This window comes from Cibotium barometz, chromosome 16 (assembly GCF_041138505.1).
Source record: "Cibotium barometz isolate CiBa-2024 chromosome 16, ASM4113850v1, whole genome shotgun sequence".
Classification (NCBI taxonomy): Eukaryota; Viridiplantae; Streptophyta; class Polypodiopsida; order Cyatheales; family Cibotiaceae; genus Cibotium; species Cibotium barometz.
Genome location: NC_141061.1, coordinates 844,704 through 871,114, shown reverse-complemented (window position 1 = coordinate 871,114; position 26,411 = coordinate 844,704). Strand labels below are relative to the sequence as shown.

The following is a 26,411-nucleotide window of genomic DNA, read 5'->3' as shown; positions in this document are numbered from 1 at the left end:
CGTTTTCTTCTGGAGGCTGTGTTTTCTGCTGTATTGCCCCTTCTTCATCAAGTGTTTTCTCTGCTGGTGTTCTTGTCTTGCGTTTTCCTCGCAGAGTCCAGGTGCAATCTAGGGGGGGTTGTGTTGGTGATTGGTGGGCTGTTTTACAGCTTGGACAACAGTGAAAGGCGATTTCTTTGCATGTGGTGCAGCCTGATGTCATGTGCATGTTTGCCCATGGACATATCTTGATGCTAGTCTAGAAGGGGCAGCCAGAAAAAGATGATAAGAACTAGAATTTAGGAGCATGAGGTGCAGTAGTGGCCAGCGTTGGACTTGGAGAAGGACCTAGGTACCAGAAGTCCTGTCGGCTGCAAGGAAAGCTGTCGGCTATATAGGAGGGGCACAAGTCGTGAGGCGAAGTTGCATTTATTGCCCAGGCAGCTGGCCGACCAGCAGTCGGCCAGCACTTCCTTTGTCCAAAGGCCTATAAATAGGCACATGTGCTCATTGTTGGACTCATTGACTCCCCTTTTGGGTGTGGGTCAAGTACTAGGAGTATTTTGGTGTATTCCACCTTTTATGAAAGGCAGCCTATGGCTGTAGATGTAGGGTACCTTTTTGTACCATATGAATATACTGAATTTCCAGCTCTCTCTCTCTCTCTCTCTCTCTCCCTTCTATCTGTGTTTTTGCATCAGCATGTTCTAAGTGGTGTTTAGGGCTGAAAGAAGACCCCCAGACCTTCCGCGTGTTACATTGGTATCAGAGCATCAGGCTCAGCAAAGCTAAACACTAATTCAGTCCCATATGATGGTGTACAAGTCCAAGGTACATGAAAGTGCACGGGTACGAAGCCCAAGGCAAGGAACACAAGATCGGGAAGAGCTCCCAGGAGGTTTGTTGGTGGTGTTCCACAAAGCCAGAGGAGGGGATGGCAGTCCTGTGAGCCAGATAGGTTCTCGGGCAACGGTCCCAAGGGAGGATTATCCTCCAAGGGGTGATGTGAGAGTGCGAGACTCATTTCTTAGGAATGAAGACCAAGACAATGTTCAGAGTCAGGGCAGGAACGGATTGGGGACTGGATGGAACAGATGCATAGATCTTATTCAGAGTCAGAGTGGTGTTGGAGACCGGGCCAGGTTTTCAGTGAAAGGGGTTGCCAGAGATGGATGGATGACAGAGGGACTCAGGGAACAGAGGGAGATGATGACAATCATCCAAGAACAGGTTGGAATCCCGTCATCAAGTTTAGTAGAGGGGGATGTCATGTGCATGTTTGCCCATGGACATATCCTGATGCTAGTGTAGAAGGGGCAGCCAAAAAAAGATGATAAGAACCAGAATTTAGGAGCATGAGGTGTAGTAGTGGCTAGCGTTGGACTTGGAGAAGGACCTAGGAGACCAATCATGCGCAGAAGAGCAAGATGGATGCTGTCGGTTGTACTAGAAGTCTTGTCGGTTGCAAGGAAAGTTGTCGGCTACAGGAGGGGCACAAGTCGTGAGGCGAAGTTGCATTTATTGCCCAGTCGGCAAGCACTTCCTTTGTCCAAAGGCCTATAAATAGGCGCATGTGCTCATTGTTGGACTCATTCACTCCCCCTTTGGGTGTGGGTCAAGTACTAGGAGTATTTTGGTGTATTCCACCTTTTATGAAAGGCAGCCTATGGCTGTAGATGTAGGGTACCTTTTTGTACCATATGAATATACTGAATTTCCAGCTCTCTCTCTCTCTCTACTCTCCCTTCTGTCTGCGTTTTTGCATCAGCATGTTGTAAGTGGTGTTTAGGGCTGAAAGAAGACCCCCGAGCTTCCGCGTGTTACACCTGACAAGTGGGTTCGACAGTTCCTCTTCCTCCCCGGCTTTCCTCCCTTCTCGTTGGGTGTTTTCCAGAGGTTTTATGTGGACGGTTTTGCTGCTGTCCAGCCCTTTCTTTCCTCAGTTTTCTGAGGGGTCTGATTGGTCCTCGTGCTCTTATCCGTTGGATGTGCTTGAGAGAAGTCTTGGAGTGTTGAGATTCGAGGTTTTCAGGTGGTTTTCTTGCAGTAGTGGTGTTTCTTTTGCTGTGGATATGGCTCCCCCGTGCATGACAAAGGAGGACAAGCTTGTTGGGGCAAATTTGGTCGCGAGAGCTTTGCGATGCGAGGTCACTACCAGTCTTTTAGATTTTGATGACCTAAGTTCCCTCCTATTGGAAGAGGAATCAGTCTTCATGGCACAGGGTAAGTTAAAGGTTTTGTCTCGTGATTCGGATCATGCCTTAGCATCAGTGCTGAAGAAGATTTGGAGTCGTTGCTACTCGTGTGGGAAGAAAGGACATTTATCTAAGGATTGCTTGTCCAAGAAGAAGGACAAGGGCAAGGGCAAGGGCAAGTCTTCATCCTACAAGAAGGGCAAAGACAGGACACATGACAGTGATTCAGATGCTTCTATTGACTCATCTAGGGCTTCCAGGGCGCTTCTGGCTCAAGAGAACCAGGATGGTGTTGTTCTCTAGTTATACAGATAGGTTTCCCCTGTGTGCTTCTAGCCAGAGGAGGTTTGTGGGCGGGAGAGGGGGCTGTCAGCAGCTCCTCATTTCTGGTGCATGGGACACATGTTGGAGTTCCAAGCATAATAATCTGCCAGGTAAAGGTCAATTTTGATAGCTATGGATCGGTTGTGTTCCAGATTCATTGCTTGGTGTAGCAGAAGCTATGGACTGGATGTGTTCCAAGTTCATTATTCAAGGTTCCGAGACGTGATGTGTTCACAGTCCATTGTTGGGGTGAATGGAGTTCACTGCACACCTGCGTGGGAATTCGGAGCCAAGCATATTTCTTTATTGTTCAGGGTGGCATTGTGTTTTGAAGAGATAGGGCGGTAGGTGCATCTTCCGCGGTGTATTCAGTATTCGGCCAGGACTGGGGTGTCCATGGTTGCATCTTCTTCATCAGTTTCTTTGGACTTTTGGATACTATGAGCTATAGAGGGGGTGTTAGAATTTTATGTGCATCTCCAATGTGGGATTTAGACCGTATATTGGTAGACATGTATTTTTCAACTTTACTCAGTTGTGGGTTGCTACCGGTTAGCTTCATGGCAGTCGGCCAACTCTTGACCCCCCTCTACAAAGGGCCTCTCTCCCACTTGTAATCAACTCATTCTTAGAGCATTTTGTGTAACGCCCATCTGCCGGCTGCTTCAACCCTTGTAATGATAATAGAACTTGATCATTGCCTACTCTCTTCCTCTCTCTTACTCTCTCTACTTTGTCTATATGTTGATTGCTTTTGCTTGTGCATACTTTCACAATGGGCTTTGATGTGGAGGATGCATGACGACTGAAGAAATCTATAATATGACTCTTTGGGAAAGTACCATGTCAGGTTTGCTTCTCGGTATGTTCTCAGTAATGCATCCCGAGCTCTAGTAAGTACATGCCTAAGCATCACACTGATCATCAAATTGCATCACCTGTGCGAGTGGACCTAACCCCTCGTGGACGAGGGAGTGGAATGTGAGCCATATCTCATACTAGAATGGGGTGGATATCCATGACACAGCACCTCCTGTGAATGTAAACACATAACCGGTAGTAGACTTCCGGTTATCTGGATGACCGGCATAATCCAAATCCGTGTAACCATGCACTAATGCATCCTGTTTGCGAAAGCAAATGCACATATCCTGTGTGCCCTTCAGGTATCTCATGACACCTTTCACTGCTTCCCAATGCTTCTTGCCAGGTTTGGCCACGTATCTAGAAACCACTCCCACTGCAAATGCAATGTCCGGCCTAGTAGCAACCATGGCATACATGAGACTGCCACAAGCTGAAGCATACGGAATCTTGGCCATATCAGCCCTGTCACTATCCGACTGTGGGCTGTCCATAGCACTGAGTTTCACATATGGAGGCAAAGGAGTACTAGTCTTCTTCCCCCCGTCCATATTGAACCTCTGCAAAACTTTGCCAATGTATTCCTTCTGAGACAAATACAACACATGTTGATTTCTGTCCTGAAGCATCCGCATACCCAAAATGTGATTTGCATCACCTAAATCCTTCATATCAAAGGTTTGATGCAGCCTCTTCTTCAAGGCATCCATCTCTTTACGAGATTTCCCGGCAATCAACATATCATCAACATACAAGATGAGGATCAATAGACTGCCATCCAAAGCTTTCTTGGTGTATAAGCAGTGATCTATGTCACTTCTCTTGAAATTCTGGGATTTCATGAATGTATCAAATTTATGATACCATTCCCTTGGTGCCTGTTTGAGCCCATAAAGACTCTTTTTCAGCTTGCATACAAGCTTCTCCTTTCCATTCACTGCATAACCCTTTGGCTGTTGCATATATATCTCCTCATGGAGATCACCGTGAAGAAAAGCAGTCTTCACATCCATCTGAATCAAGTCCAGATCATCATGAGCAACCAAAGCTAATACAGCTCTAAGTGTGGTCATTTTGACCACTGGAGAGAAGATCTCATCAAAGTCCACACCATATTCCTGCTTGAAGCCCTTAGCCACCAACCTGGCTTTGTATCTTGGCTTTGCATCTGGTGCAACTTTGAGCTTGTAAACCCATTTGCAAGGCAAAACCTTCTTGCCTGTAGGCAAATGCACCAACTTCCATGTTCCATTTTTGTGCAGAGAATCCATCTCTGACTTCATAGCACGCTCCCAAAGAGCCTTGTCTACCCTCTGTAAAGCCTCCTTATAATATGAGGGCTCCCCACAGTCAGTGAGCATCAAGTAGTCAACCCCTGGAACAAACCTGTCAGGGGCTCTGGAGGGTCTTGTGGACCTCCGTACCCAATGACCATCATTTGCAGGTTGCTGTCCAGCCTGCATATCACCTATTGGTGGCTCCTGTTCCATGCCATAAGGCTGAAAAATCATGCCCGGTATTTCCTCTAACTGTGGTATATCCAAAGGGATATCTTCTGCCATCTCTGGCTGTCCATTTGGACCACTTTCAGCACCATTTAAGGGCTGGTTTTGCTGCTGTAATGGCTGATTTACAGCCCTTGGTTGTTGTCCATGATGTCCATCATCATCAAAGATGACTCTGCCAGGCTCCTGTTGCCTTGCAGGCTCCTTATACATGCATGTTTCATCAAAAATGACATCATTGCTGCGTATAATCTTTCTATTCACGGGATCCCAAAGTCTATACTCCATTTCACCTCTGTCACCATATCCTAGGAATATGCATTTGTGAGACTTAGGATCAAGTTTGGTGCGCATTTCCCTGCGTATGTGCACGTACGCAACGCAACCAAACACTCTCAAGTGCTTGTACGACGGAGGCTTCCCTGTCCTTACTTCCTCTGGCACTTTCCCACCAAGCCTCGTGTTAGGTGACCTGTTTATAAGGTGAACGGCTGTCATAACAGCTTTAGCCCAAAAACCATGAGGTAATGCAGCATGTGACAACATAGAACGGACCTTCTCTTGAATGGTCCTGTTCATCCTCTCTACTGTCCCGTTTTGTGGAGGATCATAAGGAGTAGAGAGCTCCCTCTTGATGCCTTTAGCATCACAAAAGTCCTGAAACTGTTTGGACATATACTCTCCACCATTGTCGGAACGCAAAGCCTTCAGTGTTTTGCCAGTTTGATTCTCAACATGAGCAACAAACTTCTGAAACACTGAGAATGTATCACTCTTCAAACGAAGAGGATAAACCCACACCTTGCGTGTGGCATCATCTATAAAAGACACAAAATATTTTGCCCCTCCCAAAGACAGCTGAGGCATCTCACATACATCCGTATGCACAAGCTCTAACTGAGCATCTTTCTGTCCAAGAGCTTTCTTGTGGGGGCACTGGAGTTGCCTGCCATATATACAATGCTCACAAAACTGAAAACTTGAAAACTTTAGAGAAGGCAAGTAACCCAAACGAGACAATTGCTCCATTCCTTTGACACTCATGTGTCCCAACCGGCTATGCCACAGAGATTTCCGGCAGCTCGGTTGCATTTACATTAGCATGGTGACAAACACCTGCATGCATGAAGTAAAGAGTGTCCACCTTAGAGCCTCTGGCAACAACCAGTGAGCCCTTACTAATCTTCCACTTTCCACGACCAAATGTGGTAACATAATCAGCATCATCAAGCTGTCCAGTAGAAAGCAGGTTCTTCTTGATCTCAGGCACATGCCTGACATCATGGAGCATAAGCTGTGAGCCATCTGAAAACACAAGCCTCACGTCACCTCTGCCAAGAATCTTGCATGCATGGTTATCACCCAAATAAACTACTCCTTCATTGCCAGCAGTATACCTGACAAACAAGTCTCTGCAACCTGTGACATGAAAGGAGGCACCTGAATCAATGATCCATGAGTGCATACCATGACCATCTCTTGTAAGAAGTGAACGGGCATCAAGTGAAGACGTGAAGAGGACCTCATCCTCACTGTCACCTGCATGTGACACATTGATTTCTTCAATCTTGACTCCACTTTTGCCCTTTGGCTTTAGATCTTTGGCTTCATCTTTGTCTTTGTCTTTGCCTTTTCCCTTTTCCTTTTGATCATTTTTCCATTTGTAGCATTGCTTTGTGATGTGTCCCTTCTTGCCACAATAATGGCATTCCAAGTCCTTTTTGGAGCGGGACTCGCTCCTTCCCCGTTCTTGGCTTTTACCCCTTTGCTAGGATCTCCCACGTGTATTCATTGCATTGGACTTTCCAACAGAATTGTTCTTCCTGTTCATCTCTTCTTGAAGAAGAGCACCCTCAACATCTGCATATGACAGCATAGCATTCGAATTACTTGTGGCTGTCCTGAAAGTGTCCCAACTCTCTGGCAAAGTGCATAAGAGAAAAGTGGCTTTGAACTCATCGTCTATTGCCAACTTTTGATTAATAACTTGGCTGACAATACCATTAAACTCATTTAGATGGGCTGTCATAGACGCCCCTTCCTTCATTTGAAGACCTATGAGTTTCTTCAACCAATACACTTTGCTTGAGGCACTTTGCTTGAGGCACTTTGCTGAGCATACAAGTCCTGCAATCTCTGCCACATTCCCCAAGCTATCTTCTCTTCACGAATGCTGAAAAGTAAAGAGTCTGACACAGACAACATGATAGTAGATCTTGCCAGCTCATCCATATCTTCCCACTCTTCAGTAGTAAGAGAAGCGGGCATTACACCCCTTTCTTTGATAGGCTTGTGCTGCTTCTTCTGGAGCAACACATTATAGCACTGGGTTTGCCAAATATCATAGTTATGTGAGCCTTCAAGCTTCTTGATGTGAAGCAATGAAGAGCTCTCACCTGTGGTTGCCATAGCAATATGCAACCTGTCAATGCCTGACTCCCTGCAAGTGTGCAAACACTGCACCAAAAGCACACAAAGTGCTCACAGTTGTTCTCCCAAGCTTTATCTCCCACTGCGGAAGCACAAATGCAACTCTACTCCCACTGTATGTGATGAAATCACCAAAATCTGGTTGCTGCAGATTTAGGACAGCACCTTAAATGTGCTCTATTGCCCTTCCAAAGTACTGTACAACAGTACCAAGTGCTCACCAATGATGTACCAAACCTGTACCGACAAGTACAGCAGCTGAAATTGAGATTTTTGCTCACTCAAATCAATGTGCAGCCATGCCAAAACTTGTACAAAGCTGTACCAAATCTGTACCAGCAGGTACAATAGCAATAAATGCTCCACTGGCTGTCCAAATGAGTGAAAATCAGACTTTTACAGTCCCGAACACTGCATACAACAGTCCCGAACAGAAATTGGGCAAAAGCCCCTTGACTGCAAGCTGATTTCTGAGGATTCAAGGCATAAAAGTCTTGCCTGCTGTTTTGCCAAGCTCAACAAGCATAAAATCTTGAAAAGCCCCTTGATTTAAGATCAATTTCTGATCATACATGGTACATTAACGCACATGAAGGCATCCAGAGTCTTCACAGTGCTTCCCCCTGGCCACATATACATCCAGTACATAAAAACCCCTTGATTTATAGGCACATTGAGTGCTTGACAGGCATCAACACATTGCCCAAAGCATCAAATGCGAGTGCCTGCATGCAAATCAATCCAATCGGCACAAAAGCCCCTTGATTTGCACTGCAATTTGCTGCAATTTTGCCCGAATGTGCGATTTCTCACATCATACAGCATGTATGAATGCTTAATTGCACAAATACATCAAAAGCCCCAAATTTTGACATCCAATTTCCTGCAAATTGATCCTGATTGTGACCAATGTCATCCAATTTTGCCAATTTCGCTCAAAATTTGAGCAATTTGGCACCTGTACCGTACCTGCTCAATTGCAAATCCCAAAAGAAATTGAAGCAAATACCTTGTAATTTCTGATTTTTTGTTGCAGGAAAAGGGGGTGATGATGCTGCTGCTGTATTAGTGCAAGTGAAGGACTCCTTTGCAGCAGCCCGTGCGGCTATTGAAGCAGTACCACATTAGGCATACATGCTCACGAGAGCATTGCTTGCACAATGTTTCCCTGCAGCAGTCCTTGCGGGAGTGAGAAGCAGCGCTGTCCAACACAATGGCGTTCTGCAACCGTCTGCAGCCTCCCAAAACAGCGCCCGTGAGCATACGATGTCACGCCTTTGGAATAGGCAGCGCACTTGGCTTACGTGGCCACTTGAGCAGCGCCCGGCTATTGTCGTACCTCAATTGGCATACATACTCATCACGAGAGCATTGCAAAGCACATATCGTGCCTCTGTTGCACCTGAGAGACAGCACCGCACTGTGCTTATTTGTCCATTAGAGCATTTCCAAGCTCAATGTCAACCAGCAGCAACCCCGCCTTGCTCACAAGAGCACCGCTGAAGTCGAGTCTTGATGGTGTCAATGGGATACAAGATTGTTTCTATCACAACGCCTGCAATTGAAATTTTTTTTTTACGTTGATGGAGAAGTCATACGATGGTTGGTCGCTGCCATGGCCAGCAAGCTAGCTCTGATACCAGTTGAATGGGAGAGAGCATTAGGGTTAGAGTTTCATGTGGGAGACATACACAGAGAGAAGAAGGGAGAGAGAGAGAGAGAGAGAGTTGTGGGGATAAGCCAACTCACCAAGTGTTGAGTGTGTGACTCCCCTATTACACATGTATATTGCACTAGTACACATAGTGCACTTAGTACATTAAAAGTACTAAGTGTACTATGTACTATAACTTATGGGCTAGTACACACTATAAGGGTGGGCATAATGCCTTTACCCCAACATTCTTGTGTTAATCTCATATCAATTTTCTGCATATATCAATTTTTGTCCCTCATATTAATGATGTCTTGTACAATCTTTGATCCACCTTGAGTATGTTTTGATCAATCTTCATAGCTTAGTTATCATATCCAAGATTTGGTATTAGAGCTTGACTCAATTAGGTTTAGTTTATTAGCAAAAATCCTAATTAATTTCTTAATCACCATAGCCAGTTTTTTTCTGTTTGAACCACTTGCTGTAGTTTGCTTCCGTGCTTGCACCTGAGTGGATCAAACCCTAATATTTTGACATGGCCTTGTTGCTTTGCTCCCACGCTTGCTACAACTCGAAGCTCACTCGCTAATTTCAACACAACGCAGCGAATTTGTCATCGCCATCAGCGCAGGTCGATTTTTGTTTAGCGCAGCAATTCGCCGCCGTCCGTAGAAATTGAGTCAATTGCTCTGAGGTGATGCAAGTCTATTATGTGAAGATTCAGCACACAAAATTTGGAGGCATATGGTACATTGTAGTAGCTGCACGCATCGTTTTTCTAGTCGCCCCTTTTCTGTAGTTTCTGCTCCTTCCACATGGTGATACCTATTTTGATTTATATTGATGATATTTTTACTATTTGGGCTTAAATCATCTATGTGAGCAAGTATTCAACATTAATCATCATATTTCATCATCATGAGTTCCAAATTCCCCGACAAATTCAACGGAACTGGGTTCCATACCTGGCAAATCAAGGTGAAGGGCTACCTTATGAAGAAAAATCTGTGGAGTATGGTCAAGCCGCTTACTGAAGATGAAGCTGATATTTCTGCTGCAGTTACAAGAGCTACAACGGCTGCACTTCAAGCAAAAGATGAACAAGCACTTGGTATTATCATTACTGCTTTAGAAGATGATTTTATTCATTATATTGATGATGTTGAGTCAGCTATGGAAGCTTGGGAATTATTAGAACGTACTTTTGGTGCAAAGGCAAAGCATTCCAAGATCAGTTTGAAGATGCAACTCTTTGATCTAACCATGGAGAGCAATGAAAATTTAGCAGCTTTGATTAACAGGTTGAAAAGCTTAATGACAGAGTTGGTTTATGTTAAATCTCCTGTTCCTGAAGAAGATGCTATTGCTGTTCTGCTTAAAAGCTTACCTTCAAGCTTTAGACCTTCAAGCTTTAGACAAATTGTGACGGTACTTAAAGAGAAGGAGCCAGTCCCTTCTTTGAAAAGTATCATAAATTCTTTGCAAGAAGAAGACAAGAAGATTACAAAGGATGTGATAGATCCTTATGCATATGCTATTACTACGACATCGGCAAAGAAGAAGTGTACTATTTGTGGTCGTACAAATCATCTTACTAAGGATTGTTTCTCCAAACATCCTTGTGAGTATTGTGGAAAGACGAATCATCCATCCTCAAAGTGCTACCAAAAAGATCAAAAGCAAGCAAAGGCACATGTGGTTGAAGAAGTCAACCAACAGGAAGAAACAAATCTTTGTTCTAGTCTCAGTATAAAAGATGTAGATGATGAGTATGCTTTTTAGATTATGTCCTGTATGTGGTTGAGTCAAGACTTATGTTGTTCCAACTTGACGAGTTGTAGAGGAGAGTACACTACCCTATGTTGTTGTTAAGGGGGGACTCTTATTCATTGTGTCAAGGAGGTTTGTTAGACTTGATTCATGTTTTGTAAGAAGTTGGTCTTAAGGGGGGATTGTTGGATAAATGTAATCCCAACTCCTTAGTCCAATTTAAATGTGGTTGATAGGCCAGTGGTCAGTGGTTGGTGTGTAAAGCCTACAAATGGTTGGTGCATGTTGTTCATGCAACTCATGCAACTAAAAATAGGGTAGAGGAGTCTCTAAATAAGGTACAAGTCGTGATCAAGTGATTATGTAAGTTTGGTTCATGTCTAATCATAATTAGTATCTTCTTGTGTTAATTTCATATCAATTTTCTGCATATACCAATTTTTGTCCCTCATATTAATGATGTCTTGTACAATCTTTGATCCACCTTGAGTATGTTTTGATCAATCTTCATAGCATAGTTATCATATCCAACACATGATCCTTCCACTTGATCTTGTATTTCGTGATAAGCGTATTACGCAATCTTCTTTCACGAAATCCAAGAATCTTTTCAGGTTCGTGTGGAACAAATGTCATGTCCTCGACATTTGTGATTTCTTGAGGAGTAACTAACTGGTCTGTTCCACCCAGTACTACCGTAAGTCTACTAACATGAAATACAGGATGAACTTTCACATGAGAAGGCAAATCCAATTCATATGCAACTGAACCAATCCTTCATGTAATACAAAATGGTCCACAGTATCTAGGGGATAATTTCGGAGATCGACCTGTCCGTAAAGTCTCGAAATCTTTCGGAACTCGCAAATACACCATCGTTCCTGTAGAGAACTCTCTGGGTGAACGATGTCTATTAGAATAAAATCTGTCTCGGTCTTGAGCACTTCTAATAGATTCCTTTGCAACTTGTAACATTTCTTGCATATCTTGCAAAAAATTACGTGCTGCGTCATGCTGAAGTCCTGAGAATCCCACTGTAACAGGTGATCTAGGTTGAAAACCGTACATAAGCATGAAAGGACTAAAACCTGTACTTGTATGCTTAGTACTGTTATATGCAAATTCTAACATAGGAAGATAATTCTCCCATGAACTCTGTCTTTTGGATACATATGCTCGAAGCATATCCTCCAAAATCTGATTCACTCTTTTAGTTTGGCCATCATATTTAGGATGATATAAGGAACTCAAATTCAAAGTTGTTTCCAACTTCTCAAAAACAAGTTTCCAAAAATCACTCGTAAACTTAGAGTCCCTATCACTGACTATGTCGTGCGGTAACCCGTACAGTCTAAACAATTGCTCGATAAACTACCGTGCTAATTGTGTAGCTGTAATAGTCTTCCGGGTCGGAAAAAATCTAGCCATTTTTGTCAAGCGATCTACCACAACCCAAATAGAATCGTGGCCTTGATAAAACAGCAAGCTTCTTGAACACATACCTTTCTTCGACCTCATCTTCTCTACCTACCGACTTGCTCGTTCACGAGGCACGCTCTAATACCACTGTTAAATCCCAACCGGATCTCCTCGTAGAACGCTCCTGGTTCGAGACTCGAAACTTGCAAACAAACAAATAAACAAGAAGGGGGTGCAGGCCTGACTCACCTCCCAACCACGACAGTCGTGGGCAAGCCCATAGTCTTGGCTGTCCCCACCGAGCCACGAGCTGAGCTAACTAGGTTGATGTACCGACCAATCTCTACCTCGTGACGTCCCATACCGCCACGAAGCTACCCTCGCGGGCCTCGAGATTGCTGTCGGCCTTGGCTGCGTAGAGCAGGTGCACGTCTGCACTAGATCCAGGCTACAGACCATAGAGCTCTCACAAATCTCGCGAGACTCTATATGACTAATGACTAACCTTGGCCACCCTTTTATAGGCTCTTGGTCGGTCATCGGGCATCCACACTTGGGCGCCCGCCCGTCCATACTTGGGTGCCCACCCGTTAGTCTATCCCTAACTCAGCTCGCCAATCAGCCTGCCTAGCTCCAAGCTTCCCCAAACCTCGAAACAAGTCTTGTGTGCGTATAGCACACGATAGATACACACTGTGCACATGACACTAAAGAAGTGGGAGCATCCGGCGGACGGTAATACTACGGTCTGGAAAAAACACCTAGGCCTCCACCATGTCGGGGGAGACATTGCATCAAGAAGAAAGCGAGCAGAAAGTTATGGAGGCACAAAGCTTTCAAAGCAACACACCAAAAGAAGTATGCTTCCGTGAAGCACATAAGAGCTCTTGTGAACAATGATGGAGGAAATAAATTCATTGAAGATGCAGCTTGCCACCACAGAAAAAGAGAATCCCAAAGAAGGCCTCTCAGATCTGGCACAAATGTTCTCGGTCCGGAGGAACAAAGAAGAAAAGATGACGAAAGCAAGAAGAAAAGGCGAAGAAGACAAAATAAAGCAGAACAGAGACGTGCGGAGGAACAAAGGGATAAGGAAGTCACACGCAAATATGAGGAAGACTAGCGTCGTCGAGAAGAAGCCGACCGAGAGTTCAAGGTAAGACTCAACTTGGAGGCTATGCAAATCGAGCATTAACAGATGATGGCACAGATTCTTGCATCCCTCCGAAGATGGCTCCAAATACCTCGTCCACACTACCGTCCCTACCGCCACCGTCATACGAACCTCTCCAAACTTTAGTAAGTATGATGGTAAGTGTGATCATGTTGCTGCTACTCAATTCATTCATCAATGTGAAGCACATTTTGCTTTAGCTAAATTTACAGATCCACAAGACAAAGTCCATGTGGTAGCACCCGAACTCACTGGGGAAGTTGTGACTTGGTGGCAGCATTGGTCACAACTTCACACAGACCTTTTCTTAGGCCAATTCCAATTTGATTGGGCTACTTTCGTGGCTGACCTCAAGGCCTGTTTTCTTCCACTGGAGTATATGACCAATCTTGAGGACGAGTTTTACAAACTCACTCAGGGTGGTTCCCTTGTTTTGACCTATTCCAACAAGGTCATTATCATGGCCCAACAATTGGGTATATCGGAAGAAGACAAGCTAAAACAGTTCATTAGAAGAGGTTTAGACAAACATTAGGTACCCAGTTAGGATTTTTGAGCCTCAGACTTATGCACGGGCACTGACCCTAGCTCAGAATCAGGAATTGATGCTGAACGGAGGTAAGCCCAAGCAAGTACAATCTAATCCTAAGCCCCAGCAACAATTATCTACCCATCAGTTATCCACCCAGGGTAAAGGGGGCTTAGAAAAGCAAAGACCAAAAGGACCAAAAGAAAAATTCTTAGGGTCAATCGGGCAATAAGAAAGATTCTACGTCCAAGAAGACTCTTGAGGAAAAAGCTAAGGAGGGCATCAATGGAGGTTACTTCCAGCCGAATGAACAAACATGGTACAAGGCAGAGAGCCGTTGTTTCTTCTGCCACACTGTGAGCCACGGGAAGAAAGATTGTACTAAGTTTTAGGCTGAAAAGTTTGCCAAGGCATCCACTTCCATAGTAGCAAGCGTAGCAGTCCCATCCACACCTCCATCATCAGCCTCTAATGCCATTCAGCTATTACCCGCTTTGAATTCAGTGCTACCAGTGGTATTTGATGATAAGCAGGAGGGTGAGGCTGAGGGACAGAAGAAGGCTCTCATCCGTGCCTATGGTACTGCAAGGGGACAACAATCCATTGTCCTCTTCGACATGGTAGTTTTGAGGATGCCATCTCCCCGGAGTTGGAAAACAAGATGAGCTGTACCTTGGTTTCTTATCATTTATGTTGGTCTAGGAGGGGAGCTGCAACCACAGAGTTAGGGTTTGGTACAATAGCACACTCACATGCATAGTGAAGTAGGTACACAGAGTACACTCAAGATGATGGTGAGAGATGCAAAGGATATGATTGCATTTGTCACGATTGTGACTAACTCTCTTAATCTCTCCTTAATTACTCCTTAATCTCTTATTAACTGAAAGGACACCTGTGAGGGTCACACCCTTACACATGGGTCACTATCAAAGGACATGTCTATTTTTTAAAAGACACACCCCTAAGTCCAAAGGACATAACCGTTGACTCAAGAGTCACACCCCTTCCCAGGGATGTGTCTCTTCACTTATACCCTTTCGGCCTCTATTTAAGAAAGGCCCCTGTCTCAATGCAAACAACTCTCAATCTTTCTTGCAGCATTTGTCTTATGTTTATTAATTAAGTCTTAATCATGTTAATAAAGCTATAAAAGCTAGTGGTATCAGAGCAAAATTTTTTCCTACCCGTGGGTTGTGAAGCCCTCACCCTCTCCGCGGCACTCCCTCGTCCACCCCTCTTCTCGGTGTTGTATAAGCGGCGCACCTTTTTCCTCCAGTCGGCTACGCGATCCAGGCCGTCACCTTTACACCATCAAAAACACAAAATTTTATTACATCATATTGACACGTGGGTCTCTCTCTAATCTTAAAAAAAAAACAAACCATAAACTTACCTTACGGGCTTCTACGAAACGACGCCACCCTTGCGGCCGTTTTCAGCCACGCGCTCGCCGTCGCGTGCCTTGGTCTCCTGCGCGCCAGCTTGCCGCCGCCTCCCTTCCTCGAAAGCAGCCTTCTTCATTGCTAGGCTTCTGCGGTCTATGTTGGTGTTTGGACCAGCCACGTGTAGTTGGTGTTTTCCGTGGCTTGACGGCTACTACCTTGGTGCTTCTTCTCCAGCAATACTATTTATTATGGCAACCTCCTTCAGGTGTGATTTTTCCATTTTCTTGGGTATACACATTTCACATAATGTGGAGTATTAACATATCAGCAACCCGCCATTTCATTCTTTTGCGGGCTCTCCACTCGTCCGGGGCCAATACCCCTTTTTACGGGATCAAAAGCACCTATCCGATCACGTGGACACACACTACCCTCTTCTCCGACGGCTTATGGCAGAGGAAACCTATGACTTCAGTTATTTACAGGATACACCCTCTCAGTCCATAGTGCCCTCTCCTACCCGTGTTTCTCCACCAGTCTCAGCCCCTGTTCCAGTGAGTGTGCCCCCCTTTTTCCAGCCCACTCATTACCGCATTCAGATAGCCACACCGACTTCTCACCTCCGAGAATTCGACGTATGGGTGATCCGTGTTCGTACTTCTGCACAGGATCTGGATCATTATTGTTTTATACTCAGGCGTCATCCTTATCTGGGCGCTATCCTCCCCGAGTGTAGCATCATTTTTCATGAATATTGTACTTATTCTGAGGATATTCATCCATCTTCATTCATGGTGCGCCCCTCTACACTGGAGTATACACCCTTGACACCAGTAGCTGTCCCTACCCCTGTACCTTCTTCTCCAGTAGCAGACTCTCGTGCGAGCCCAGTCCCAGATGATCGCCCTTACTATACTGGATGGTCTATAGCCGCTTCACCAGTACATAGCCTCTCCTCTCGGGATTTCCAGATGCCGCACCCTCCGGCCGATGGTTCTTACTAGAGTCCAACGGCGTCATCAACAGCAAAAACCCCCAGAGCCTCATCACCCTGAAGCCTCTACATCAACATCTCCTCTCATGGCAGAACCTGTTGACATACCAGCCCCTCCGGAATGGCAGTTAGCTTTGCAGCAACTTCAACAGCAGTTCCAACAGCAACTCCAGGAGTCTATGGCATAAGGCGACGACCTTAAAACTCTTTATCGTCTTTTACAAGCCAGTAAAACAAAGAAATTGGAAATTAAACCCCCTGATTCTTATGGTGGTCAGCGCAATAAGCGCATCTTAGACCAATGGCTCTACAAACTGCAGTTATACTTTGAAACCATGACCCTTTCTGACTCCAAAAAGGTGATTTTTGCGGTATCCCTCCTCAAAGACACTGCTTTATTATTGTGCAACGACGACAGCACGTTGGAAAAACGGTTACAACGTGGGAAAAATTCGAGCGGGTCCTCCGTAAGCAGTTCATACCTGCCAATGCGGATTTCCAAGCCCGTACTCGCTTACGCCATTTGGACCAAACTGGTTCCTTGGCCTCTTATATCTCCCAGTTCACCAACTTGATACTGGAGATTGATTCTTTGTCCCCAGCGGACGAACTTCATGCCTTCGTTGAAGGGCTTAACCCCACAATGCGTGCCGATGTTCAGAAATATAACCCTGTCGATCTTGCCGATGCCATACGATATGCCGAGCGCGTTGCAGACATTAATTCTCGAAATCCGGCCTCTTCTGGTCCAGCTAATGACTTTCAGAAAGCCAATGGATCTCGTATGAGCCGAGATAGTCGCAGAGAGTCATCTGGCTCTTCTTCCTCCCGGCCTAATCCCCAATGGAATAATTCTCAACACCCTCGCCGATCAGAAGGATCGTCCTCTTTTCGGTTCCGACGTTCTCATTCCTTCCAACCACGCAATTCGGATCGTGGAGGGGACCAAAGACGTGACCAATCTCGCAATCCTCGTCCTTCTACTGTTCCTTCTGGACGGGATTAACAAAAGACGGAATTGTGCACAATTTGTAATGGACCTCATCGTTGGTTTGAGTGCCCCAAAAGACCAACCCATCAACAGAATTCTAATGCTGAACCCCCCACTTCTGAGGAGAAACCCCTAGTTGTTGACAAAGGAAAGCGTGCAGTTAATCACCATGCTATTGCACATACTTCAGTAATTACCGCTACTGCTACAGCACAAATTGCCTCTTCACCGTTGCCTCAGTGGTCTATTCAGGTTTTGGTTCTTCAAGGTTCTATTTCCAGTCACCCTATTCAGGTGCTCATTGACAGTGGGTGTTCTCATAATTTTGTGGGAACCACCTTGACTCAGAGATAGAAGATTCAGACTTCTCCAAGTACTGTTGTTTATGAAGTAGAGCTTGCCGATGGTTCCACATCCTCGTGTAACACCATTGCCAAACACCTCTCCTTTCGAATTTAGCACTATCGTGACAAATTGGATTTCCAAGTCATGAATTTGGCACATTATGATATGATCCTTGGTCAAGAATGGTTGTATCAATATGATCCCCTGATCAGTTTCCGGAACCATTCTATACAATTTGCTCAAAATGGTATGCTTGTGGCTCTCGAAGGAATCGGAGACCAACCTTCTACACCAACCCTTTCAGCTCTTTAAGTGAAACGGTGGGTCCGCAAGAGTGGTTGTTCCTCAGCAATTTTAATGGTCTATTCAGCCAACGACCCTCCCGAGGACATAGATACAAAGGTGATGTATCTCAGGCAACCTTTCTTTGCTCCATACTTGGATCTTTTTCTTCAGGAGCTTCCTGCGGTTCTCCCACCTCGTCGACCAGTCGACCATGCTATTGATATTCTTCCTGGCAGTGCTCCACCTACTCGTGCTCCATATCGAGTTTCTTTTACGGAATCTGAGGAGATACAGCGACAACTTACTGAACTTTTGGAGAAACGACATATTCGACCAAGTAAAAGGCCTTTTGGAGCTCCAGTACTTTTGGTGAAAAAGAAGGATAAGTCTATGCGTCTTTGCATCGACTATCGTGCCCTTAATAAGTTAACTATCAAGAATAAGTATCCTCTTCCACGCATTGATGAATTGTTTGATCAATTGCTCCATGCAAAGGTCTTCTCCAAAATTGATCTTAAGTCTGGATATCATCAAATTCGCATTCGCGAAGGTGATGAATATAAGACAGCTTTTCGCACAAAATATGGTCATTACGAGTACCTGGTCATGCCATTCGGGTTAACCAATGCCCCTGCAACATTTATGAGTCTGATGAATGATCTTTTTCGTCCTTTTGTGGACAAGTTCGTCATTATTTATCTTGACAACATTCTGGTGTTCAGTCGTAATATGGAAGACCACAAGGCACATCTTAAGATTGTTTTCCAGGTGCTTCGAGACAATGCTCTTTATATTAATCCAAGCAAAAGTGAATTCTTCAAGACATCCTTGGAATACCTTGGCCATGTTGTTTCAGCAGACGGTATTTCCGTGGATCCAAAGAAAATATAGGTTATTGTCAATTGGCCAACTCCCACAAACATCCATGATGTTCGTTCTTTTTTGGGACTTGCCAACTTCTATCACACAAAGGTTCATCGATTTTCCGAAATAGCTGCTCCTCTCACCGAACTTCTAAAGTCCGCTCCTGCATTCCAATGGTCTGAAGCCGCAACACAAGCTTTTGAAAATTTAAAGACAGCTTTGACAACAACTCTTTGAAGGAAATGAAGGGTTAGGGTTAGGGTTTACACAAGTTCAAGCAGGCGTGGAAACCAAGATGCAGAGAGAACACGACTTTAGTATGCTTGATTGATAAAAAGTGAAGTACAATAGCCACATGATAGTGACCCTAAAGATAAGTGTTCACATGTTCGGCCATAAATGTGCCGGGTGGACCAAAACACTTATAAACTGCATATAAGTGAAACTGAGCTAAACTGGGGGAAAAAACCTCCACTAACTGAAGTAAAAAATGCCCTAGTAATCTACTGATGATCACTAGCACTCCTCTGGGTGCATACACAGCATAAAACCGAACAAACCCCCCTTGAGTGATATGTGATCACTGTACATCATCCACCAAAAGGAAACAAATTCAAAGCATTGCGGAATGCTTCAAACTTCGGACGTGGTAATGCCTTGGTGAAGATGTCTGCCACATTCTGATCTGTAGGACAGTAGATCAGACTGATATCTCCTGCTTGGAGTCTCTCCCGAACAAAATGATAGTGAATCTCAATGTGTTTCGTGCGAGCATGAAACACAGGATTCCTGGCCACAGCAATGGCACTCTGACTATCAGTATAGATAGGTGTAGGCTCCTCCACTGAAATATCCATATCAGTCATGAGATGACGCAGCCAAACACACTCAACAGTAGTAGTGTATGCTGCTCTGTACTCTGCCTCACAAGACGAAGTGGCCACTGTGGTCTGTTTCTTGCTTAGCCAAGAAATGCATGAAGAGCCAAGAAAGAAACAATTTCCACTAGTGGAATGTCTGGTATCAAAATCACCAGCCCAATCTGAATCACTGTAAGCGTGTAACTGCATGTCACCCCCCTCAGGATAAAGCAATCCAAGAGACAAGGTACCCTGCAAATAACGGAATACACGCTTCACAGCTTGCCAATGTGACAACCGTGGGCTGTGCATGAATCTGCTCAACTGAGAGACTGCATACTGAATATCTGGCCTTGTATTACACAAGTAAATGAGGCACCCAACAGCCTGAGCATATGTAGTGGCATCAAAGGAAACACTGTCATCTTGTAGTGACAGTTTCATCCCAGGCTCCATAGGAGTACTAATAGGCTTGCAATCCTGAAATTTAAACTTCTCCAGAAGTTTAGCAACATAGCGTGATTGCAACAACCCAATGCCTCTGTTATCCTGCACAAACTGTATGCCCAAATAGTAATGTACAAGGCCCAAGTCAGACATGTCAAATGTCTGTTGCAGTATCTCCTTAAAAGCTGCAATTTTGTCATCATTTGATCCCATGAGCAAGAGATCATCCACATAAAGACTGATGACCAGCAGATCTGTCTCTTCTTTCTTTACATACAGAGTGGCCTCTGATGGACTGTTCACAAATCCCTGAGTGAGTAGAAAAGCATCAATTTTTGCATACCAAGCTCGTGGAGCTTGTTTCAAACCATACAAGGCCTTTTTCAGCTTGCAAACTTTCCCCTCATGACCATGTTCTGCAAAACCCATGGGCTGAAATACATAAACTTCCTCCTCGAGGTCCCCATGTAGAAATGCAGTCTTTATGTCCAACTGGTGAACAACCCAACCACGATGTGCAGCCAATGCAATGACACACCTAAGTGTCGACATACGGGATGTAGGAGCAAATGTCTCCTCATAATCAATGCCCTTCTTCTGTGCATAGCCCTTTGCAACTAGACGGGCTTTGTACCTGTCAATGGATCCATCTGCATGTCTTTTCAACTTATAGACCCATTTAGTACCAATTGCTTTCTTGCCTTTGGGCAGATCAACCAAATCCCATGTTTGATTCTTTTTAATAGAATCAAGCTCATCCTGCATGGCTTTGTTCCAATGCACATTATCTCGTGCATCCACAAACGAATCAGGCTCATCATCATCCTGTAAACTGGCTGCCATAACCAGATTCAAATCCATGATGTGTGCATGCTCATTGGTCCTTGTTTCCCTACGAGTACGACCAGCAAGAGGACCCTCTAAATGGCTGTCCTGTAATGTCCTCAAATACCATCTAGGTATATGTCTGACCTGTGGTGCCTGCTGTCCCATATTTGGTTCAGCTTCTGGCTCATTTGGCTGCTGAATTTCTGCACCACCTACATCATTTGCTGGCTGTCCTGTACCCTCATGAGTTGGATCACCAACTGTGGAATGAAACTCCATGGGTAGTAGACCTTCAAACACATCATTTTCAGCCTGATTTGCCTCATAACCAGCCATGGATATTTCTGATTTTTCATCAAAAATCACATCCCGACTAGTGAATATCTTCCTGGATAGTGGGTCATATAACCTGTAGCCCTTGCTCTCACGGCTATACCCAACAAAAATGCATTTTGTGGCTTTATCATCCAGCTTCCTCCTCAACTCTTTGGGTATGTGTGCATATGCAAGACACCCAAAGATACGAAAATGCGATACAGAAGGCTTGCGGCCATGCCAAGCCTCAAAAGGAGTAATAGAAACCAATGCCTTTGTGGGACATCGATTCAAAATATGACAAGCACACATTACTGCTTCCACCCAAAAGATATGTGGTAGCCTTTTTGCCTTTAACATACATCTGGCCATCTCCATGAGTGACCGATTCTTCCTTTCTGCAACCCCATTCTGCTGTGGAGTGTAAGGAGTAGTATACTGATGTTTTATACCTCTACTCCCAAGAAAGGAATTCAGCATATGTGACATATATTCCCCCCCTCGGTCAGAACGGAGAGTCTTCACCTTGCATCCTGACTCTGTCTCAGCAAGTGCTACAAAGGCCAAAAATGCATCATATACCTGTGATTTCTGTGTCAAAGGATAGACCCAGCATATACGAGAGAAGTCATCAATAAATGTTGCAAAATAAAAGCAACCACCTAATGACTTCGTCTGCATGGGACCACAAAGATCACTATGTATAAGTTGCAACTTTGTAGTTGCTCTTAGAGCTTGATCACGTGGGAAGGAAAACCTGTGCATTTTTCCCAAAATACATCCTTCACAAATGTGATCTGGAGGCTTCTCCATGAGAGGTAGATCTGTAAACATATTATGTCGCTGCATAAGCATAAGACTACCAAAATTTACATGCCCCATGCGAGCATGCCATAACTCCGCATCAACCATAGCTGGAGTAAGAGTGAATGCATGATAAGCAGACTGATCCACTGGCTGAAATGCATCCAACTGATAAAGTCCATGACATAATGTACCAGTAAGCATCAAGGTCAAGGCATTAGCTTTGTCTCTGACCATGCATTTATCATCATCAAAGTGGACTTGCATTCCACAATGTGCTAAAGAAGAAATGGACAACAAATTCTTCTTTATCCCTGGTACATATAAGGCATTTGTAAGGCGGAGAATGGAGCCATCAATGGCTGTGAGCTGAATCTCCCCAATGCCACGAACTGGATATGAAGCATTGTTGGCACACTGAACAGTTTTGCCAACAGGGGCAGGGCCAACATGACTAAACAAATCCCTGCGAGATGTGATATGCTTTGAGGCACCACTATCAAAATACCAAGTACATGCATGCTCTGTCAAACTGAGTGCCTATGAAGACCAAGAGGCATCATAGCTGCATGTATAAAAACAGTAATCCCTGTCCTCAACAAAAGAAGCAGTCTCTGGAGGAGCTTTAGAAGCATCATTAACAGACATCCCAGCTTCCTTTGCCTTCTCTTTGGCAATCCTCTTCCTACATTCCGTGATGTAGTGACCTGGCTTCTTACAGTAATGACATTTGCCCTTCTTCTTGGGCTGTCCATCACTTTTCTTGGTATCCTGTGAAGAACCACCATCACCTGAATTTTGATTTGCACTCTTTGGCTGAGTTTTTCCTTTCCCCTTTTGACCTGTAGTAAATGCTTGTTCAGCATTTGTGTTCATATTCATATTCTTCCTCATTTGCTCCTCTTGTAGTAAGAGAGCAACAAGTTCCTGATATTTGAGGGGTTCAACAGCATTCCTCATGCTGAGGTTCAAAGAGGTATGAAAAACCAAGTAAGATCTTGGCAAAGAGTGCAAGATGGTGGACACAAGCTCTGTCTCAGGAATAATCTCATCCACATTGATGAGTTGTTCTCTCAAATCCTGCAGCTTGTTTAAGTGGCTAGACATATCATCTCCTTCATTCATTTTCTGATTTTCCAGCTCTCTTTTCAAAAATGAGATCCTAGCCTCATTACGAGCAGCATACATCTGCTCCAAAGTCACCCATGCATTCTGTGAAGAGCCAGCTGAACGAATATGAGGTATAATGGACCTCTGTACTGACAATGCAATGAGTGACAAAGCTTGTGCATCCCTGGCATCCCATGTCTTTTGAGCATTTGTTCTTTGAACAGGCAATGGCTGTCCTGGAGCCTGTACCTGTTGTCCTCGTCCACGAGCACCCCCTTGGGGAGGAGTCTCTGGAGCCAATGGACCTGGACGTGGTTCATCACCACTAACAAAATCCCAAAGACCTTTTGCCACAAGCACATTTTTCAGCATAAAACTCCACAAGGAGTAGTTCGTGCCATCCAATTTGTCTTCCTTAGACAAATATGTGAATACATCACTTTGCTGTTGATTTGCCATTATGCTTTATGCACAATGTTGTACATGTTTACCAAAAAACCCAATAGCAGAAACCCTGATAACAACTGTACTCCACTGAATATAGTTCACCCAAATATGCCTGCACTCTCAATCCTCTGAATGTGCAGCTCAATGCACCAATGACTGAGTAGAGCAGCAAATGGCGTACACAATGCCAAAATGCCCCAAAAATGCCCAAATTTGCTGCACCCAAACTGTGCAAAAAACCTGTATATTTCCTTGCTAGAAAATCTGCCTGTTGTGCCTGTATATTTTCACAGAGAAAATAAAAATGCCCAAAAACTGAATTTTAATGCTTACCACTAAATGACTGAGTTGCTTGTGGTATTTCTGCAGGTACAGATCACCAAAGTGCAAGTACAGTTAATTGTACTTCACAGGACTGATGATGTGGAAGTACTGTGCAGGTAGCGCTTACTGTACGGGCAGGTACAGTACTGTGTTGGGCGAGCAGGTACACGTCAGGTACAGAATGCGCAGGTTTGTACAGTCGCCAGGTACAGTCGCTAGGTACGCAGCACTGAATGCTGCACGGTTCTCTACGCAGATGACGGTTGGCGCTGACTGTACGGAAGCAAGTCGACGCCTGTTGCAGCAGTCGACTGAGTACTCAAGGCGACTAGCGTTGACAAGAGCTGGTACTGATGCTGACAGCAGCGAACAGGTACGACAGGCTGCAGGCGGCGATTTGCTGGCGGCGCTTACTGTACGAGGCTGGTACACGTGCGCTGACAGGTAGAGAATGCTGTACGGCGCTGTCAGGTACGGAATGCTGTACGGCGCATAGTTGTAGCTGAAGGCGGCGCAGACTTGGTGTACGGGCAGCAGATGCTGAGGCTGCAGTACGGCGCACAACAATGGCAATGTACGGGCTGGGCAGAGCAAGCTTCAATGCTCTGATACCAATTGAAGGCAATGAAGGGTTAGGGTTAGGGTTTACACAAGTTCAAGCAGGTGTGGAAACCAAGATGCAGAGAGAATACGACTTCAGTATGCTTGATTGATAAAAAGTGAAGTACAATAGCCACATGATAGTGACCCTAAAGATAAGTGTTCACATGTCCGGCCATAAATGTGCCGGGTGGACCAAAACACTTATAAACTGCATATAAGTGAAACTGAGCTAAACTGGGGGAAAAAACCTCCACTAACTGAAGTAAAAAGTGCCCTAGTAATCTACTGATGATCACTAGCACTCCTCTGGGTGCATACACAGCATAAAACCCAACACTCTTGTCATGGTTATTCCAGACCCTACTCTCCCCTTTGATGTTTACACGGATGCTTCTGATATTGCCACTGGTGCCGTCTTAATGCAACAAGGACGTGGTATTGCGTTTGACCGTCATAAGCACTCTGCAATTCAAGGAAGATATCCGGTATATGACAAGGAATTTTTAGCTATTGTTCATGCCTATCGTGCATGGAAACATTATCTCCTTGGTGCGGATTCAGTGGTAAAAACAGATCATCATTCTTTGAAATATATCTTCACGCAGCCAGTTATGAGAGCTAGGCAAGCACGTTGGGTCGAATTCTTAGCCAATTTTCATATGACAATCGAGTATGTTCCTGGTCTTACCAATGTGGTTGCGGATGCCCTCAGTCGTATGCCGTCAGCTTCGGTCTTGGCTATTTCTACAGTTGACATGGATATACCTCAAAGTTTCAAGGACCGTTATTCAAAAGATCGTGATTTTGGAAATAGATTTCGAATTCTCAATTCTCAGAATGCAACTCCTTCCGACTTAAAGATTTATGGAGCATATACAATAGTGGATGGTTTATTATATTATCAGGACCGTATTTGTGTACCTCATGATACTCATGTTCGAAGAGTATTGGTGAAAGAACATCACGAGGTCACTTATGCTGCACACCCAGGCATCAACGAGACTTATCGTCTTTTGACAGCTACATACTATTGGCCTCAAATGAAGCAAGATGTTATTAAGTTTGTTACAGTGTGTCTCTCATGCCAACGTATGAAAGCTAGCACACAAGTTCCAGCTGGTCTTCTTCAATCACTTCCAGTTCCCAATGAACGCTGGGAAAGTATTAGTTTGGATTTTATCACTTCATTGCCACGTTCTTCTAAAGGCAATACACAGATTCTTGTGGTGGTTGATAGATTTTCTAAAATGGCACATTTCATCCTGTGCAAGAAAGCAGCCCAGGCTTCAGATATTGCAGTACTGTTTATACAGTATATCTTCAAACTTCATGGATTGCCAAAATCTATAGTTTCGGATCGAGATCCAAAGTTTATAGGACATTTTTGGACTTCGATATTCAAGTCTCTTGGTACAAATTTACTCTTTAGCTCTGCTTATCATCCTCAGACAGATGGACAAACGGAACGAGTTAATCAGATTCTGGAAGAAATGCTGCGACATTATGTTCAGTCTCGATTAGCTTCATGGGAAGAATATTTACCTTTGGTGGAATTTGCTTATAATAATTCTTATCATTCAGCTATTGGAACGACACCTTTTCAAGCAGCTTATGGCCATACTTCCCTTATTCCTGCCAACTTTGTTCTTCAACATAAAGTGGCTTTAGCAGACCACGTCATTCAGGAAATGCAAGATATTCTATTACAGATTAAGGATAAGATGATCAGCGTCCAAGAGCAATATCAACGCACAGCTAATAAGCGTCGTCGTCACATTGAATTTCAAGAAGGAGACTTGGTATTATTATATATTGCCCCTCATCGATACAAGACAGTGAAATCAGTTTTCCCAAAGCTTCGCCCAAGATATTATGGACCCTTTCGGGACCCACTACTACAGACTGTGGTGGACCCAAAATGGAGGTTTATGCACCATGCGCAGATAGAGGCCATTAGATA

At 44.4% G+C, this 26,411-nt stretch overlaps 1 protein-coding gene across 1 annotated transcript in view; it reads left to right on the top strand.

Moving 5' to 3' along the window:
- The window catches only part of LOC147630246 (uncharacterized), a 63,266-nt gene that overhangs the window by 3,063 nt on the left and 33,792 nt on the right, over nt 1–26,411 (top strand). The gene's annotated exons all lie outside the window — the stretch shown is intronic.